This window comes from Buteo buteo, chromosome 16 (genome assembly GCF_964188355.1).
Source record: "Buteo buteo chromosome 16, bButBut1.hap1.1, whole genome shotgun sequence".
NCBI lineage: Eukaryota > Metazoa > Chordata > Aves > Accipitriformes > Accipitridae > Buteo > Buteo buteo.
In genome coordinates this window covers 15,415,153-15,436,386 of record NC_134186.1, presented here as the reverse complement: position 1 = coordinate 15,436,386, position 21,234 = coordinate 15,415,153, and the positions used below count along the sequence as shown (strand labels likewise).

General features: G+C 40.0%; 1 long non-coding RNA gene across 1 annotated transcript; it reads right to left on the bottom strand.

Moving 5' to 3' along the window:
• Nucleotides 1-1,935: 1,935 nt before the first annotated feature.
• On the bottom strand, nt 1,936-8,393 carry LOC142039931 (uncharacterized). Its single transcript, XR_012653091.1, has 3 exons — nt 8,343-8,393; nt 3,095-3,233; nt 1,936-2,385 (listed from the first exon to the last, which is right to left on the bottom strand). It is a non-coding gene; the product is annotated as an uncharacterized LOC142039931 (long non-coding RNA).
• Between the last annotated feature and the right edge of the window lie 12,841 nt (nt 8,394-21,234).

Sequence of the window (21,234 nt, the reverse complement as noted above, 5' to 3'; positions counted from 1 at the left end):
CTGATGTTGCAAGTCAGTGATGTTAATTTGAGATGTAAGTACCCTCTTATTCCATGTTTAAATAAGGATGGATGACTATTGTAATACTGTGCATTAGCAAATACTGAGAAGTAATAGTTTTTTCTTCGTTATTGAGTTCTTTATCTCTGTTTTTGTTAAAAAGTGTCAGAAATTGTAGAAGTGGTATACTCACTGGCTTCTTGGAAATTATTCTTGGTTATTCTTCTGGATGCTGCTTATGCTGTCACGTTTAGCTATTACCTGTGCTTGGGTCTGGCAGCGTGACCACAGAAGTTACATGGCAGCTCTTGGTTTGTTCATAGCTTGAAATCGGGCAACATCTAATAATGCTTTATGTGAATACAATCACTGCTGGCCCTTCTGGATACTCCTAAAACTTCTCACATATGTCATAGTACTTTCCCTGAGCAGTGATGCTTAATCCCTTGTTAACATGTCCTCCCTTACTTCAGCCACCAGAAGAAATCTCAGGAGCTCGGGTCCTCTTACCTGCTGTGGTGCCTGCAGAGCCCCACTGTTTTTCTCCCCTACAAATGCCAGTTTAAGGTCTGTGGCAGATGATCATTGCCCAGGGTCTGTGGCTGCCCAAAGGGCGCTGGGGTGGTCTATGGACAGGGTAACTTTAGCAGAGTCCTTGGCAGCTTGTACCAGGACCTGACATGAGACCTCTTTCATGTCCCACCTTTACCACACAGTGGTGACTTGGGATTGGTGCTGGGCTTGCCTGCCTGCAATATTTTTAACCAAAGTCTGTAATAATTTCCTACGCGTTCACATCAGCTGCAATTCTTTCTTCTATACTATTCCAGGTAATTGCTGAAATAGTAAGTGTTTATTTTTATGTTGTAGAATTAAGTTATTACTGTTCCTATGCCCAAATGGGGTGTGAAGTAGCTCAACACTCATTTAGAAATGTTCAGGTAGGTTGAAAGTAACTGTTTACACCTTCCTGCATAAGTGAAAACCTATGTTGTTGAATTCTGTTCCCTTTGGACTTATGGTTAATCTGTCAACAGATGTCATAACGTAATGTTAACATTTTCCACCTGTTAAAATCAGTTTATTAATTTTAAAAATCTGTACCTTCTTTCCTTGACTATTTATGCAGAAATACTAGTGCACTCTTCACTTGCCAAAAAGCACACAGAGGCATATTGGCACCATATCCCTTTAGCTGCTGGAATACATATATATGTGTCCCTGTCAGAATTTTGTTCAGCATGATTGAAAGATGTGAAAAGTAATGCACAGAAAGTTATACGATGTACAAACATGCATGTGTCAGGCTCCTATTGTGTTCAAGACTAAAATTCAAACTCTTCAAACATTTTTTTATATTCACGTATTTGATCATTGCTCCCTTTTTATGCCTCCATCTATGTGAGAGCTGGCATTCCAGATATTTGCTGTACAGTGGAAATATCAAACTCATGAATGCAAGGAAAAACTTGAATATGTGATAGTTCATGGTCTGCCTGATGGGTATATAAAAAAAGCAAGCCATCCACACCTTGAGTTCTTTACTGGAACCTTCACTGGTAAATGGCAGAAATTTAAAAAATACTGTGTGGAAAGAGACAATCTTTACTTAGTTGACTCAAATATAAAAAGTAAAATGGAAAAAATGATGTTGAATAGTTTCAAGTCTGTTGTTATTTGTGTCTGCATGTCCAGTTAAGTAACTTAGACTTGGGTAAAGGATTTACTACCCTTGCAGCTAGTCTGTGGAGATAACACTTTTTTAATTAAAAAACTTTTACCTCTTAGAGCTATGTTAGATGCCCTTGTGTCTGAGTTGGCGATCCTTCCATGTCACCTAACACATGGTCTCCAGGGTTATGTTACGAACTTTGTGCCAAACTAAATTTTTCAGAAACTCGGGGATGAAAAAAATAAATTCATTTTACCTGAAGCTTATAATACTGTTTGTTTATTTTGTAATTGTTTGCTAAATGCCAAGGATTTTGCTCCTGTTTAATTTACTTTTTCCCATGAACAAGAGCACTGGGTTTACATCTGTGTTATCTTCTACATTGTGCATAGAGCTTACACCCAAAATGTTTATATACCCACATCATGGCAAATTTGGATATTGTATGGATATTTCTTGGCTTTCGTTTTGCTCCAGTACAAGTGACAGCTCTGAGAGAAAAGAATCAGTTTCAGTGTAGGTCCTCAGATTGACCTGCTTGGTTTGGGTTTTGGGAAGATGTTTGCTGCTGGAAGAACTCGGTCGCATTTGTCGCATGTTCCCAGGGACAGAGGTGACTGCCTCGGCTGTGGCACAACCAGCTTTGCAGGGCGCAGGAGTGGCCTTCTTCAGCAGACGGTGCCCTGATATCTTTGAGGGTTACATGGGGCCACCTGCCAAGTGGGAGAACGGAGGTCAGGTCATGGCAGAGTTGTTTTGGCTGTGTGGGTGGCATGTTGCACCCTCCCCTGGAGGACAGAGCATGGTGGATATGAAGATACAGCGTGGCCCAGTGGACCCCTGATGAGCACTGAATAAAAAGCAGTTGGTGGTCCCGGTTGCAGGAAGCCAGGCTGTGCTATCGGTGCTCACCAGGTATGGGGCAGAACTAATTAATGCCCACGCTGTTTCATGGGCGGCAGCATCTCACAGACAGGGGCTTACGGGTAGTGTGGCAGGGTGGAAATGATTTGTGAGTGACTAGAGAGTTCACAGCTATCACTGGTCTCCCTAACGAGATGTCTTACAACTTTGTGTTGTGTAAATGGGGCTGCGACTCTTCCAGTGACTCTGCCCAAAGCATACAATGGCAATGTGCAGAGGAAATTGATAGTAGGGAATGTGTTATATGGTCTCATTCGTTATTATCTATCTGTCGTGTTACATCTCCCTGGTCCTGTAGCAACAGAGAAGAGTAAATTTTCTTGCAGTGACACCAACCCACTGAAGATGCTATGGTCATGACTGCAGTCTGAACTGCCATGGCTCATCTGAGTAGAGGGAGAGGTATATTTGGGGGGGAAAAAAGAGGAGCTGAAATAATGTTCTTGGATTGCTTGTCTTGGGAAGCAGCACCGGTCATGGGGAAAACCTTGTCCTTACCCCATCTCAACATCAGCCTTGTGAGGGAGCTGCAGCTTTGGAGCAGATGTAGAGCTGGGTGACTGCTGTGGGTCCACATGGGTCAGGAAGGAAACATCTGTGTTTAACAAGGCATTCAATATTAGCCAGCCTCCTTCAGCTGTAAGGAAAGATCAGTACTTTCACAAATCATGGACCATGAAATATGATCTCTCCTTGCCCTAAGAAAAATATCTGGTTACTTTTCCAGAAGACGACATGGACTGGTGTTGCACTTTGCTGGATAGATGGGGCTGAGCCTGACTTTTATTTATTATTTTTTTCACAAAAATGTTTAATGCCTCTTAACTAGGGGGAATCGCTTCTGAAATGCACGAGATGTATGGCTGTAGGCTGAAACCAATGGATTTATTTTCAATTTGTCCTGCAGGCATGGAGACACTTCAGACTACCATGTTAACTAGTAGTAGGCAAAAGGAACCTCATTTATTTTCTTATCCTGTCTTTCAAAACTTTTTTCATGATCCTTTAGCTATTTAAAGCAATCTCTGATTAAAAAAATCCATTAGACTTGTTTATAAATATTGATACATTGTTAAGGACATCAGATAGCGACATATCTAAAATATCTTCGGTAGTGGAAAAATGAGTGTATGCTTGTGAAACTTACTGGAAGTGTGTGCAATAGCGGTAACTTCACCTGAAGTCTGTCTGTCTTTGAGAGGACTTATCAAATTTTCATAAATGATGCTTAGACAACAAAAACAGTAGTTTGAGTTCAATATTAAAACTGAAACTGGGCAGTCTTACTCGGATCACTTTTTAATCTGTTCCCATAATTCACTTTCTTCAACTTGAGAGAGAAAATGAATGTTTCTTTCTTTTTTTTTTTTTTTTTTTTTTTCTTTCTGAAAGACTAAAACACTCTTCCCCAACAGAGGGAAGACTATAAATTAGACTAGTCAAATCTGGCACCTCCTGTTCTGTGCAAAGTTTAGCAACTTTTAATCCAAAATGGTTTAGGTAAATCAAAGCTTACTCTAAATAAATAATATAAAATAAAAAAGTTGTATTAGAAACACTGCCTTTCAATAGGACAAAGGGCTTCATTTGGAATTACAATTTTAATTACAGCATAAAATACCTATAGATCCCTACTAAGTCTTGCTAATTAAATACAAGTAGCCTGTGATTTTTATTCTAATTGCCAGCAGGGGCTTGCGTTATTTCCTGTGGTAAAAGTACCTAATACTTGGTGACTTCCCCCATTTCCTCATGCTGCTTTTCTGCCTTTTGTCCTATGGCAGAAGCAAGGGCAACCGCTGTGTTTCTAGCAGCGATCCTGATCATAGCCTATAGGCTGTATTTAACACTGGTTCTAAGACTACCTGCCCCTAATAATAGAGTATCTGGCATTTCTGTGTGGTTTATGTGAAATAATATTTGTTGCTGTGGTGGTGCTTTCTGCAAGAACACTTGAAGTAACACATCGTGCACTCTTGGCTTGGTTGAATCAGAAAACAGCCCGTGGTATGAACCCAGAAATGATTCCTAGCAAATGCCATATTTGTTAGATCCTTAAATCCCTCCTGTACTTCCATATTACATGCTCCATAAAGTGCTACTTCCAGCCAGTGGTACAGACCAAAGCATTTCTGAAGGTCTGAGCAAGTGGAAAGCAGCAGTGATGCTATACAAGGAGCTGTGGATTGTGAGAGGTCGAGTCCTTGTCCTGGAGCAAGGCTTTACAGTGAAACCTGGAATATAAGGATAGGGCTGAAGACACTTCATGGCAACTTCCCCCCTTAAAGGAAGATACAAAACAAGAGCGAGAAGTTATTAGGTTTTCTTGACAACTGGGATAGAAGATAATTACTTAAACTTCAGATGGAGAAACTTTAATTACATGTATTAGCCCTTCTAAACAGATCTCAAAGAAAGGCTATTGTGCCAGATTTAGCAACTTGAGGAGCAGTTAACACAACACAGTGAAAATGTGTTTTGGTGTTTGTGGTGTGTGGGTTTTAGGGTTGTTTTTTTTTTAACTTCTGAAATTGGCAGTGTTTGCAAGCACTAGTAGGGAAGATGAACAGTGCTGGCTGGTGGTGAAGCGCCTGGTCAGGGGTGTATAATGACATTTAAACTATGTCCCTCTGTTAGACCTGGCAAATCATCCATTTGTAAAGAACTACATCCCTGTTATGAAATTCTGGTTTGTGAATGCTGTGGGGGAAAATGGTACTGAGTTACATCTCCCCAGGACAAGTGGGTGGAGTTAACAGATGCCAGCCATAACTAAAGCAGTGGCTCTGTGTAGCTTATCTCATACAGCTGCTTGGCACAGATGCAGGTAAGATAAAATACAAACTCAAAAAGTAGCAAAGGTCCTGGTTTTATGGGGCCTGTACTACATGCCTGGTTAGAAAAAAAACCTTGCAGGACCAGCGGAGAAACTTTGTTAAATGCATTTGGCTGCAGATTGCTCCTCTGGCTCATGACAATCCAGCTTTACCCAAGGGTTGCTGTAGTGTGCCATTAAAATGGGTCACGTACAACTGCGCGTGCTGTTAATGCTACCAAGTGTTCTGCAGTTTCTAGATGTCTTATGTGCTTCAAAGCAGAAGTACAGCAATGCCCTAAGGGGCCTAAAAGCCCTCACTGATCTTCCCAGGTAGAGAGGAGGATTGTAGTGCGGTTTTTGGCAAAACCACTGTAAAGTTAACTTTGCAAATGATTAAAATGTTATTTGTTTTAATTCAGGTGGTTTCTTAGTTAAGTGTGCAGCCAAGTTGAATGCTAGGCTGTGTGGGACACCTTTAAAATCTTTTTCTTCTTCCCATTATCAGAGAACTGGTGAGTAATAGAGGCAGTTTCTAAAACAGATTTTTTAACATTTCCTGGTTTTGTAGGACTTGACCTGTTTGTACTTACAGTGGTAAGCCTCTAGAGGGCTTCTTATTAGAGAGTTGGCATAATAAATTATTTCTACTTGTGATCCAGTTGCAAGTGTGTTATGAAACAAAACACAAGTAGAAAGCTGGGAGTAGCCTTCAGAAGGAAAAGGAGATGGTCAAAAACCGCCTACCTCTTATGGGAGATTGTACTTCCCTCTGCATTCTTGAAAAGCAGAAACTTAAAAACCAGACAAACAAAATCCCCCAAACCAAACACAACCCAAAAGTATGAGTATAAGATTTACTGGCTGACAGTTGCTCGTGTGGAGTTGAAGCATTTGCTTGCCCAGACAAGTAAAGTGCTGGGGATCTGCTAGTATTCGAGCAGTTGACTCCCTGCCACTAATATCATTATTTATAGTGTAGCACAGGCAAAGTGACTTATTCCAACAGACACCAAATAGGTGGGTAATATTTTTACACTCTGATGTTTCAGTGGAAGTAACCAAAGAGGACTTGGGTTAGTCATGGTGTAAGCAGTTTGGAAAAAAAAAAAAAAAAAATCCTTCAACTCTTTTCTCTATTTCATCATTTATATAAGCAACACTTTTCTGTGGATAGTTACAATTTTTTCCTTCTAAAGATGTCACATAACTTTCAAAGAGCCCAGTGTTCAGCTTAACAGCTGCGCTTGCTTTTTTTAAACAGGGCTTCTTCATTCATAAGAAATATAAGGAAAGCGTGTCTGTATAGCATCTGGCAAAGTAGTCCCCTGATCCCTTACTGGATAGGTAGGTGCCACCAGTATTTAGGTATACTTTGAAGCTTGTTTTATGCTTTGAAGAAGGGCTTTCTTCTTCATGATCTTTTGAAGTGTACTTATTCATTGTTCCTCCATTAAACATGGAAATTTTAAAGTCACAAAATAATACGTACAGCACATGGACAGCAAAATGACCGGTTACTATTGTGCTAAAAATTTGCCTTTGGAGCTGTGCACTCAGTTTTTCTGCTGGCAACATACTTGCATTTGCCTTTGACACCTGAATGGGGTGGGGAGCGTAAATGCCAGGCATTAGAGGAACAACCTGTTCACAGGTTCAGGCTTTGAGCACTTACAAGAGAGAAATGGGACGAAATGGCAAATAAGCCAAAAAGTTTTTAAAATCTCATCATGGTGTGTCACTACCTTAACCTGGCTTTGATTTGTGCCTCAGCTGTAGTCAGTAATAGGGACACATGCTGCTATTTTCATGAGTGTAATAGCAAAATACCTCAAGTCATGACAATAAGTAATACTTAGAAAACCCCTCTCCCATTGGTTATTGCTTGCATTTCTGCCTTTCTGTATCATCCCCAAGAGGAATACAAGTTTTAAACTGAGATATTTTAAACTTGAATAAGACAGGCAGCATTACGTATGTGTAACAACATTTTCACATCTTCGTATTGGTATATGAGTGTTTCAGCAACCTGGAGTTGTAACAGTGCTTTTGTTTTCTGCCACTGCCTTTATGAACAGGTCTGCTGACTCCGTTCAGAGTCATAGACGCCATCCAAGCTTTTCAGAAGAGAAATAAGCATCCCAGGAAGTGGCGTTCCTCACTTCTGAAGTGGTTGTATAATTTTCGGGTCTGTTCTTCCGCTAACTGATAACTCTGGGGGTAAATGGGAGTAAAAGGCTACTCTGGACTGATAGATAGGATTAGATTTCCCTTCTATTCTGAATTGCACTTTTAACTTGTTTGCTGAATATCTGTTGAGCCATGGCCGTGTCGCTGCTTCTTTGTGATGTGCCAAAATTTGCCTGGTTCTCCTCTTTTTTTGTATTATTATTATGTTTAAGACTGGGAATGGTATCATGCAAAAACACAATTCAGTGAAAAGATTTTTTCATCTTATTGCTGGGGCTGTGTTTAAGAGCAAATGCTCAGCTGGTGTCTCGCTACGGTTCTGTGTTTTTCAGTGGATTTCTGACAACTTACCCCAGTGAAGGTCCTGCCCTTTCCTCCACAACTATCAAATTACACTGACCAAGCATTCTGCTTGCAAAAGAAAAGTGCAGCAAATTATGATTAGTAACATCAGCTGAATACCAGCTCTGGAGCGAGCTTTGGTTATATTGTTACATGACTTATTTACGGTGAATAAGAAATGCATTTAATCAGATATTTTAGTATATCTGTTAAGGAAATTAGTAGGCTATGAAAGAGTGTAAAGATTGCTTACGCTATTAAGTAAGGGCTGAGTGTGCCAATAATCCATGACACAGGGAGCTAGAATTGTGTATTGAATCAGGAAGAATTATGCAAGAAGCTGGAGAAAAGGACCAGGTGTAAAAAAAATTTTTAAAAACAACCTGATTTTGTGCCTACCTTGGCCTTGAGGTGGTCTATTCCAAAAGCTCATAGCCCGGGGCTTCCGACATGGGCAAAGCACACAGGAGATTAGGGCAGAGGTGCCCAAGTGCTGGGGGGGCAGGACCTGCCCGTCTGGCCTCACCCCAGGGAAAAGGGGTCCTTTGGGGTGCTGGGGCCCTGGTCACCTCCTTTTTGGCTGTCTGTCTCTGCCTTCAGGCAGACAGGAGACACCCTGCTTTCCTGACTTTGTGGAAATGCTATTGATGAGGGAGTTAAAAGCCTATTGTTTTGGGGCACTTGGGTGCTGGGTTTGTCATGATTAAGCAAATCACTTTTTTCTTCTTGGTAATCTTTTCAACTAACATTTTAGTTTGGTTTTCCAGTTCTGCAATGGTTTAAAAAAAAAAAAAAAAAAAAAAAGAGTAATACACCAGAGTGTGGCTAACTGGGGCTGCCCATGATTGCACTGTCTGTGGCTTTTCTGGAGAGGGGAAAATTATTAGTGAGAAACTCAGTAGACATCAGCTTTAAGCATTTCTTGGTAGAGGTTTTTTCACTGCTATGTGGGATGATGAAGATAATATCAAGAATAGTTATGGATCTTATTCTTCCTTTCTCTATTGTTTTAGTTGAGTTTAATTTCTCTAGATGGAATCCTGTATGTTTTAGGGCTTGACTAAAATCAAATCAATGGGATTCTTTGGTCCTAGTTTTTGTATTAGAAAGTGAGGGGCTATACGTCTACAGGTATTTATTGTGACAGTGCACTTTCTCCCCTGTGTATTCTGCTGCCTTGTATAAATCAGCCAGCAGTACTGCTGATTACATGTTCTTACATTGGCTGCTTTTGTATGCACAGTAACTGAGGCAATAAAACTTATAAAACTCATCTCTACAACTCAATCCTCGAACAACAGATAAAACTCTGTGTGGCTGTTGCTGTGGATAGATGTATTTGGCTTAATTTTTTTAATAGTAAGTTGTAAGATACAAAACTTAGCTTTTACTGGCTTACAGCTTGAGAGCAATTTCCAGAGTTCAGTTTATAAGCCTCTGGGAGGTTTTTTGCAACAGCAGTTTTTTAGGGGGTTTAGGTATTTCAGCTATGACAGGACTGAATTTCATGCTCCTCTAGTATCAGACACTATTACTTAAAATAGTTCCACCCCGCTGTGGGCTGAGCTGGTTTCCCTTACGCCGCAGCGGACGGCAGCTCGCCGGGAGAAGGGCAGTGCAGGGGCACGCCTGAGCTACTCAGGAAAAATCCACTGAAACAGCCATGTGCAGATGAAAGTTAAGGATTACTCATGGGAAGGATCAGTTGTTTAACCTTCAATAGCACCTCTGGTAGGGTCTTTGTCAGAGACAGCCCCGTGCTTTCTGCTAACCTTTCCTGACTAGGTATTTCTAGCCAAAGCAGCCCCTGATAAGAATTTGAGTTGTTCCTTTTAGCTTTTTCCTTAAATAGTCCACAATGGTTCAAATGTAACTTAGTACAGCAGGATGTCCTGCGGAGCAGGTTGATAATTGTACCAGTTCATGCACCTCAGCAGAACTCAAGTAATTTCTATGGTCAGAGACTCTGCCTTAATGTTGCTGGGTGTTGTTTTAGGAAGGTATGCTGTACATGGTATCTACTAGGTGGGGGTGGCTGTGCCTGTTCTTCCAAGCGAGAGCTGTTCCTTTCCCCTAGAGAGGTTGTCCTCTAACAAGTATGGATTGTTTAGGTATTGGGTCTGAAATGACTGCAGTGAAGAGAGCAAGTTGGAGATACTTGGCATCACTTTCCATGTGCTGGGGTGGAAGCACAGCATTCTCCAGCTTGTGCTAACCTGGGTGGAAGGGCTGAGTTAGAACTGAGACATGAATGTGGATGTGGGCACAGGCTGTTAATTTTGACATGCACATGCTATTCACAAGAAATACTGACTTTGGAGACTAGGCTCTTGTACATCAAGAGAATGCTGCTCTGACTTTCAGTGCATCTTAAAATTTTACTGCTTGTTTTTTTTTTTTACCTACCAAAATATTCTGAGTATTGTCAGACAGATGTGAGAAAGCAGGAAGCGGATCATGGGGAAGAAGGTGGGAAGTAGAAAAGAGAAAATGAAAGAGAATTTAGAGAAATTCAGAGCCGAGCAGTGCCCACAATATTGTATTTAAACCCTGTGCATGTTACTGATAAGGAAAAAGGTGGTAGTTTTATCCAACTTAAAGGGGACTAAAATATCTAAATATTTCTTATGCAAATTTAAAAATATTTACTGAGACTGTGGAACTGCCACAAAATGAACTGCTTCAAACCCACTGATAACGGTAAAGCATTTCCACTATGTAAATGACTGCCTATACACTAAACAGAGGATAGCAACAAAGCATTTTACATGTCAAGAATCAGTTACTGTTGTCTGCAGTACTGACAGTAGTTGATTCGAGCCTAAATATGTGTAAGAAGTTGCAGTGGTGACAAAGACAGCTTGTAAAAAAGCCAGGGTGCTATAAAAGAGCAGTAACTTGCTTTATACATAAGATCATGTCATTGGCAACATTCAGAATTTAGTGAGTTTAATTATCAGAAGGATTTTTGCGATCTAGAGACTGTAAAGAAGAGTAGGCATAAGGAAAAAGTTGCAATAAACTGCTTGGCTGAGCTAGAGTCCCGAAGGTGAAAGCATATTTCTGTGTGACACCGTGGTGCTTGCTGGAACCATTTAGAAATGGCAGACCTAAGGCTTTACAGGTAGATACAAAACCTCCTCTCTCTGTATCTCTAGAATTATCAGGGAAGTGAGGAAAACTCCACCACTCTGCTTCTTGCAATAAACACAGTATTCAAACACATGTCAAATGTCTGCAAGGCAGTCATGCATTGTGGGGGAAGATAAGTCAAGCAGTTTGGTACTGAAAAGAAAATACAGAGTCCCAGTCCAAGATCACTTTTGGGCATGGGAACTGAAGGCTTCCAGACAGTTTTGGAAACTTAGAGCACATGAATGTAAAAAATCCTTCTTAAGAAGGATTATCAGTCCTAAATATAAAAAGCTTACTTTTTGTGAAATTTGAATAAAGGCAAAGGTTTTGCATTTGGTAAATGTTACCCAGGCCCAGAGCAATGCATGGCAAGCAGTTAGAAACGATCAACCTGCCTCTCATGATTTCAAGATGACCACTAGCCCAGTGTTGCACATGAAGCACCATCCCTCTCTTGGTGGATATATCCTCCTCTTCAGTGGGTATCGAACTTTTTTCTCCTCAGACAGACACAGCCTCATCCTACTGTCAAATGAAGACTCAAGAGGATGATGAGCACTGCCTCAAAGTAAGTGCGTTCAAGGCTTATTTCAGGAGAACAGGTTGGGGCTCAGATAGCAACTGGGCTTGTGGCTGGGCATGGCCTTGATTGTGTGGGCAGCTCCTGGCTCTCGCTCCTGGCAGTGGCAGGCAGTGACAGGGAGCACCTTGTGATGCCAATGCATTCCCAAGGAGTGCATGCAGAAAGATAAGACCATTAAAAGAAAAAGGAATGTGGCAATAAACCTACAGTGTGAAGAAATTATTGTAGAAAGATTGTGTCTGATTTAATTATATATACTTAATTGGATGAAAGTTTATTAAAAAATATATAAATATCAATGGAGTTGAGAGTCAAGCTGCAAATATGAATACCCTCATTACTGTAGACAGCTACATCTGATTTTTTGCATTTTAATGACTAGACTCAAGTTCCAGGTCTGAATATGACACAAATTCTAGCTGTAGAAATGCAAAAAGGGTTTAATTTGTTCTTAAATAGAATTTAACCTAGTTTTCAATCTAATATATATGACTTTTTGCTACTGTAGTATCTATCAAAGGGCAGGGCACCATTCCTGTAGGTGCTAAAGAAGTTGCTAAGGAAAATAGTATTGCAGAGGCCTTACCACGTCAAAGTGGTGGTTGCAAATGAAAGACAACCCATCCTCCCCTCTATCCCACCAAAACCCCAACCAAGACAACTTACTATGGATGAGGTAACTTAGGAGGAGTAAACAAATTGCCTGCTTAACCTGTGCCAGTGCTGATGCCTTAACTGCTGTGAAGTGGAGGGGAAGAATAATTTATTTAATTTTAAATATGCCTTTGGAGTTGGCTTCAAGTCCCTGCTCTGTGGTGTGTTTGCTGTGTAGTATTAGATATTTCACATAGACTTTCCATATCACACTTTCTGTGTTGTGCTTTCCTATTTTTGTTAAATGAATCTTCCTTTTGTCTTTGAGAGTCTTGCATGAGTTTTTAGTTTGGTACAACGGCTGTGAGTACTATGGTAATGGGTGTTAAAGGAATTGGTTTTGGAGTATTTAGTCAAACTCAAGTAGAATTAAAATAAGCCTTCCGGTGAGAGAGTTGGTCTCTTAAGTGTAGTGTGCCTGGCACTGAGAAGACCAGCTGCAGCAGTGCTTCTGTCTAATTCTTTACACAGCCTTTTTGATGTGTAACTTTTTCTGTATTGATCTTGGTCTGAAGATGGAAAAACAAAGCTTTGTGCAGCCACCGTCACAACAACCACGTACAGCAGTGGTTTCAGTATGCTGCTGGCTGGCTCAACGAAGAGAGAAAATCTTCAAGTAATGTTTGCTGCTGTGGTTGGTGACATTATCAAATTTCCCAGTGCAAATACCTTTGAGAGGAGCAAGCCTTTGGTTTTTCTTCTTAGGATCATTTAATGAGTCATTATTTACTTTTATCACATAGCAATGCAGGACTTGATTTCTGGGGAAAAAAAATTTACTCTGCCAAGGTTGTTGCTGAACAGACGTAGCATATTTCCCATAACAAAGTTTCAGTTCATCACATGTGAAGTTTCCAGATATAACTTTCGTTGTGATTTCATATTTTCCACTACGTTCCTGAGGGACAGCAACAACTTTCAGATAAGGTCTGCTCAATAGTGAGCTGTTTCTGCTTGGAAAAGGGAAATCCATTAACAACACAGGAAAACTACCATAAAAAGTTAGCATGTAAAGCTGGGAACAATTCAGTTGTTCCAGTTCCCTGGTCTGTTGTTCCCACACAGGGTGGTTTTTGTTTGGGTGTTTTATTCTTCTCTCTCTTTTTTTTTTTTTTTAAGCTGAATAACAAAGCAAATGAGCTAAGCAAGTTTATAGGGTGCTTTCCAGTTTAATAAAAGTGGGGTAGATCATATTGTGCCCAGCCAAGCCCTGGAGTGATGGGGGACAAATGCTCCAGTTGTCTTAGTCACACCATGCGTCAGAGGAAAAGGAGACCTATCTATCTTCCTGGGCAAGAGTAATTTCTAACCTTCATTCAGATAGAGAAGTTGTTTAGAAGGTGTCCTTGCAAACCTGCAGTGCCAGGGCTGTGGGAGAAATAGGCAAAAGAAGAAGTGATATGTTTTCTTCAGACTAGCCTGGACAGTTTACTACAATGGTTTAGGAAGAAGTAGGGAGTGATTTTTGACATTGTGATAGTGCGTGAGGTTTGCATCTGTACCCTTCTCGGCTGCAAAGTTGGTAGGAACTGCACACATACAAACTAGCTCTTCACTTCTGCATGACTGCAGTGCCAGGTCCCCATCTGCTATAAATAGAGGCAACTTCAGCAAAGCTACTGTGATTTATGCTGGTCGGGGACTTGGCCCGATGTCAGGCTAAAACATTGATAGGAGGAAGTCTCTCTGACTTTTATTTTCAAAGACTCTTAAGTTCAGCATCCATGTTAGGGCTGCCTCTTTCTCTTTTCCCCTCCCTCTCCTGCTGCTTTTGTACCTTTTTGTTTGTCGTTTGGAATTGCATCAAATTAAATCAAAGCAGAGGTTTTGGGTTTCGGTGGTGTGTTTTTTGTGGGTTTGGTTTTTTGGTTTGTTTTTGGTTTGGTTTGGTTTTTTTGTCCCTGACTTTGTTTTCCTTTTGAATGTCAGCTCCAGTGGAAATACAAGAAGTTTTGGCTCAACTCCTGAGGTGTGAACTGACAGTAGCCTGTTCCTAGGATGTCTTTCTCTCAACCAAAATATGTAATAGATACCTTGCAGCACAAGACTACAAGAAACTTACAGCAGCTTACTTTAAAATAGATCCAGGCAAGCAGTCAGAAGTCTTGTATGTGGGTCTCCCCACGTCTTGGACTGCTTGGTTGCAAGCCGTGGGTCACCCATGGCATCAGCTCTATTAGTGGTTACTGTTGGGGCTGTACAAAGCCTTACATCAAAATTATGAAATAAGAACCACTTTTCACAAAGTGAGACTGCTAAAATTTGTAAATGGAAAAGGGAAGAAGGAACTTTGATTCTTGATATTCTTAAAGGGACGCTTCTCAGCCAAAGACTACAGTTTACAAGTGTCACTATGAAATCTTGACTGTTTGCCCAAATCCCATTATCATTCAGGAAGTTCGTGATGAGTAGATTTAAGCTCTAATCATGCAAAGCATAGGAAAGTATGTGAGAATACCCACCTTTTATGGCATGGCATGTGTTGGCAGTATCGGCTTGGTTGTAGCAGACAAGATTAAAGGATTAGGAAGTAAGCCAGATACCAAACTGCTGCTGCTGAAGTTGTAATTTGCCACTATATTGATTACAGAGGATTTTTTTTAAGCCTTCAGAACAACATTCTGTATCCTTATTTCTATGTTAGCTTGTAACTGTATATATTTAATAAAATTGAGACCTTATTTCATAAGAAATGTGAGGCCTCCTATTGCTGAGATGTAATCAATTAGTTTAGTCCATTTCTGTAGCTGTATGTGAATCTGGTTCTTTTTGTGTTTTCCTATGAAGTCTGCTGTGAGAGAGAACCAGATTTTTGACAGTGTTAATATGTGTAGGAAAACCCGTGCTGAAGTCTGTTCTTATACTGGGGCAAGAGCAAACTTCAGTCTCCTCCAGAGGATACTGGCTGTACCTGACACTGCCAGCCTGTCATCCAATTTCTTTTCTGGAAGATGTTCCACAACAGAGCCCTAAGGCTTGTTCTCCAAATCCCTGCTTAATGTATTTTATTCCCCCAAGTCAGAATATATTGTAATGCCTCTACTTAAACAACAGAGGAATTCAGCATTTTTAAAAATTAGCAATATGAATGCAAGGAATTGAACGTTAAGCTCCTGACCTTCCTTTTTGTGTAAGGTTACACTCGGTAGGATGCTTTTCCACAAGGCTCTCAATCTGGGCTTGTTTTGTTAATAGCACCCAGGGAGCAAGCTGGTAGGAAACGCTCCTGGTGGAGTGTGGTAGCATGAAGGTAGGCTGGAGTGGGACCCGGGTGAAACGGAAATCCAGGGAAACTGCTCCATCAAGTGTTGAAAGGTAAAACTGGCACTGCAGGGCGCTAAAAATAGAGGTCTTCATTGGGCCAGAAGCAAGGCACTCTGCAAGTGTCTCATACAGGTGAAACATTCAAAATCTCTAAGCGTCGTCGTAGGGACAGGTTTCACTCTGAGCTGTGAAGGGATGGCTTTCATTTTCATTTGATGTTTACACCCTCAAAAAAAATAATCCACTGCAGTGGCTAGTTACAGGCTGATTTTTTTTTTTTTCTTCCCCAACAGTTCTAATAAAAGCAAATGTTTTGCATGTATCCAAATCACATTCAACTGCAGACTTTAAAAGTAAAGTTACTTGCTTACCTTTGAAATTGCACAACAAGAGTTTTAAGATTTGTAGGGAGAGAGAAGTAAGCAGTTACTTAATCTTTAATTTTAAGAGTGTATTATTCTGTTAAATGTCCACAGATATAAAGGCTGGTCTACATGTACAAATGTCACTCAAATAATTTGTTGGCTTAAGTATGGCAGGCTTTCTTGCTTTCAGCATGGAAATTGGAACCCTCCTGACCTGAACCTATATTTTACTTATTTACTTATTCATTTAGGATATCTGTGTTGCTCACTGCTTAGAAAAAGTTTAGCATCTATGTGTAGGCCTCGATTTTTTTTTTTAATCCCCCTTCCTCCCCCAAAATGAGTCCACTCTCACATAGCTACTTGACTTAAGTGAAGTAGTTTTTTCCTAAGGTTCTTCACTTCTAGGGCTTCCTGTTGAGAAACTATGCTGAAAAGTTTCTGAAAACTCTTCAGTGATTAAAAAATGTATAAAAATCTTGGTTGGAAAAGCCAACTAGGAAATGCACAGGAATAACTTTAATATGACCTGATTTTCATGCAAATGCAGTGCTATGAAGAATTCCATTTTTTAAAAAGGAGATAAGAGTTCTTAAATGTCAGGTCTTCAAAATGTCATTGCTGTTTAGATTTAAAAGCCACTGCTGACAGGTTTGTTTTGTTTTGTTTTGTTTTTTTCTTTTAGCTGGCTGGCAGAAAAGATGTAAATGGTTTCTTCTAGTATTTTTACTTAAAGCCATTGAGCTTTTTCCTACTTCTGCCCCCTTCCCAGGGGCTGCCCAAGGACTTGTTTTATCCTATCCTGACTGGTACCTTCAGGAACCCCAAAACTTTGTAGAAGCATAGAATCGTTTAGGTTGAAAAAGACCTTTAAGATCACTGAGTCCAACTGTAACTGTACTCATGTATTGCCTCTGTCTCCAAACGCTGAATGAGGTTGGAGGAGTGTACAAAAGCTAAAAATTTTGTTGTAAGCCTCAGAAATAGGTGCCTAATATTCATGTTGCTGATCTGCCAGGCAGAGGCTGGAGCTGAGCAGCCCTCTGGCCATATCCAGTAGCTGCTCCTTATCATTGCTTTGTCTTGTGGGGTAGTGACAGAGCTTGGGGAAATGTGCAGCTGGGAAAAAAGTCCTTAGTTCTGAACTTAATTTGAATTATTTAATTTAAAAATTGTGAATTCCTAAGCTTTTTAATTGACTTTGAGGATATAGCATGGCATTCACCTTGCCTAACACTAGATACCTACCAACTGTATCTAAGTTAGCTTGTAGTCACTGGAGGGAAAAAGGCACTTTTTGGGTGCAATTCAGATGGCATGTGTTAGTTGCCTGCCTTAGATGTTCCTAGGGGCCTGATCTGCTCAGAATAAAAAGCAGGCACAGATGTCTCCCTCTGGTGCATATGTTTATATTGTAAATGTACAGCTCTGACATAGGCACTTCTGGCCACCCCATGCACGTTGCAAAGGGGAGAAGGTACAGCTCAGGGCGTACTCCCCTCCTCACTTCTGCTGCCTGTTTGTAAATAATTACAAACAATATGTTCTATAAATAATAGAATTTTCATGAAAATATTTCCAAATCCCACCTTTTTCATAAATGTGAGTTAAAAAACACTTATAAGAGAGCAGTCCAATCTGAGTAGCACTGTGCATTTCTGTTCATTTTTACCAGCACCTAAAGTCTTCCCTGAATTTTGAGTTGGTGAGAGAATAATTAGTATATAGAGAAATAAATAACAACCAACCCTACCTCATTTCAGCAAAAGGTGTGGAGGGTAAGTTACCAGTTTAGGACCTATTGCCTTCAGCGGGGTGCAAAAAAAATGTACGTTGGATGGCTTCAGATGCCTCCCTGAATTGCAGGGAGAATGTGGGTTTTGGTTTGGTTTTGTGTTGTTTTTTTCAGTGAATTTGTCAACAGGGCTGACAACCAGCCTGAAAGGGAGAGCAGTAATTGCTGGGGAACCTGTCAGCAGAGAGTAAAGAAAGGGAAGGTGAGTCAGTGCAGAGCGATACTGGTTTTGGTCTAAAATCCCGAAAACCCCCTCCACTACTGTGTGGAGTAACAGGTGTAACCACAGGCTTTCCCTGCTCCCTCCCCCAGCCCGAGCTAATTTAGGTTTCTAAGCCTATGGAATGAGTACAACATGATGGAGCCAAAATTTATGAAAAAATATCCATGCTAATATAGGCTGTAAAATAAATGCAAACGAAAGCTAAAGTAAAAGAGCTTTTATTCACATGAAAAAATAAACCTGTTAGCTCTGATAATCAATTAAAATATTATAGAATCAAGCAATCACAGATGTAGAAGCTTATCCTCCTTAAAGTCATTATAAATCACATCCTTTCCTAAATCTCTCTATTCCTTCTTATTGCTTACATTATAATCCCTGCCTGGGTATCATTTTCATTGCTAAACATACTGTTTGCCAGTCAGTTTATTAAGGTTTGTCTTGATAGTGCCAAAACAAATGCTCTTTTTCAAAGATAAAAGGAAGGCTAATATTAAAATAATAATTTCACCTCTTTGCTAGCAGAGCCTAATTATTGAAGAAATTGGCACATGAAATCTCTGAGGTGATAGGGAATTAGTATGTCAACAGGAGCCTGCTTTGAAGTTGACCCATACTGTTCTTGGAGGTGTTGGGCATACCCAGTCTCTTGAGATATAGTGTGGGGAAAGAGATCTCTTTTTTTTTTTGGGGGGGGGGGGGGGCAGACAACTAATAATAAAACAGTTGTTCTTTACTGTTTTTAATTAATTAAAAGCCTTCATAAAAATAGATGGGACATATAGGAGACACAAAAAGTAAAAGCAGACAGAAGAATTATAGACTTGAGACTGATAAGAATAGCAAAGAGGCTTTAAGGGGCCTGGGAGAACTAAAGAAAATGTGAAACTATTGTTTTTGTATGGGAGTGGTGGTTTGGTGACATCAGGCTTACAGCAATGATGTCAATAAAACACTCCTGAGTACTGAGAGTGCATTAGGGTTGAAGAGCATTATTGGATATAGTGAGGAGGGCTGTAAGTCACTGCTACAAAAGCAGACACTTGTATTAAGCCCAAAACTGTTATCGGTTGACTCAAAGCCTGGAGGAAGCATGAGCCTAACAGCTTAACAATGCTACTGATTTATATGGAAAAGCTATTATGAACAAGAAGCAGAGCTACTAAAACATGTCCTAAAACCAAGCTTGAGAACAGACGAGATGTAAACTAAACATGTTTATTTTTTCTATGGTTTACCCGGTGGCAGGCAAACCCAGCACCAGGGAAAGCTGACAAGGTCATAGCTGTGCCAGTGCTCAGTGGCCTGAGCACCGAGAGACAGAAGATGCTAGTAAGTGGGAAGGTTTTTAAACCCTAACAGTAAATACCATTTCAGTTTGAAATCCTCAAGTTACATGAGGACTTGATGAAATAAAATCTAAATAACATGTCATCCAAGTATGTACTTTATCTATATAGGATATATAAGATTTTATATATATACACACACACACATACAAAATCTTACTGTAACAAGGGCAAGCCAAGCAACATCCCCTTTTTGCATTGATAAGACTATTTTAAACTAGAAATAGGAATGGCTCCAGTTCATGGCAAACAGCTGATGGATTGCTATGGTTGGACATGTATGGACATTGGAAAAAAAGGCAGTCTAGTCTCTAGTAGACCAAAAGACTAGGAATGACGGTGCTTGAGATAAAGAAATAGGTCAAGATGAGGTAGCATGGGTGAAATGTATAAGAGAAAAGAAAAATACCTGTCTGTTAAGAGCAGTCAAGTGTCTTCCTGTGGAGTTGCATTTCACTTTGCATTAAATGTGAAACTATATATTCTTTGATGTTCACAACTTCCTTTAAAGATAAAGCCAGCAAGAAGCAATTGATGGTTCATGGTTTTGGTCCTGGAATTGTACAGGTGACCTCAGTGGTATGTCAGTTTATACCAGCTGGTAGTCTGGATATCAAGATCTGGGTCTCCATATCTCCGTATTTACAGTAGCTCAGAGAAAGGCAAATGTTAAGAGTAGATTGAAGAATTAATTATAGTTGAGCTTAGTGTTTGCATTAATATAACTGTACTGATTTTGGTGTCATTGTTTCAAATTTATCTCTTAAGAATAGACTGTCTGGTGGGGTTTATCAGTGGGGGAACTACCTATTTAGCTGAGGGAAGGAAGTCTTTAATTTAGAAATACTTTTTTTTCTTTTTTCCTATGACTGAAAATGAAATGGAAGAGTTATCATCAGATTTGAACACTTGGGTTTGCATTATGGAATTTGGAGAAGTGCGTGATCCCTGGGACACTCATCCCAGTGTCCCAAGGCTTTGTTCTGCTTTGGAAATGTTACCCAGAGGAGATGGGACACTGTGTAAACTCAGTGTAGAGGGCTGAAGTTCCTTGTCTTTCTGAGTCCTCATCACATTAGTTACATCAAAATCTAATTTTTAAAGAAATGTGACCAGTGGGAAGATTTGTTTTGTTTCTGATTAATCATTAGATAATTGGTGCAGTTATATTTTTCTGACTGCTGCTGAGTTAAGCCTAGACCAGAGTTCCCCTGAGATATCAGTTGGTTGTTTCTGGCAGTCCTCTTAATAAAACCCCATTTTTATTAAATTCCTGATCTCTGAATGTAACAAATTCCTATGTCAAAGCTGATGGGACTCCAGCCTCTCCTCACTACAACCCTGCCTCAAGGCAGTAAGTGATCTATAAACGTTCAGCTACTTCAGGACTAGGATGAATCAGCTGAAAAGTTTCATATAAAAAGACATCTTAAGTTAGTCCATTTTTAGTCACAATTATTCCCGCCTGTGTGAAGACCCAAGCATCTTGGTGTCCGGTTCATTTAATGGAGCCATTGGACATTTGGTGATACTGCAAGCTGTTTCCAAGCTGCTTCAATGTGAGTAACTTTAAATCCACAATGCAATAAATCTTTCCTTGAATGTACGTGGACCACTATAAAGAGATAAGTGAGCTACCAGTTCTTTACTCGAACATACTAATGATGTACTTGCTTAGTTGAATTTCTGGAGCAATTAGAAATTAATTTTTTAACATTCTCTTCACCAGAGAAGATGATGTGTGTTAAGATTGATCTGAAGTTTGGGTTACATCTTCAAATGTATTTTGATTCAGTTTAGTACAATCGTGTGTGTGTATATATATATACACACACATACACACACACTCTCTTTGCCAAGCTTTCTGCTTTTAAATTCATCACTTTGCTCTAGAGGGAAAGATATCTGAGTTGGTAACTCAGT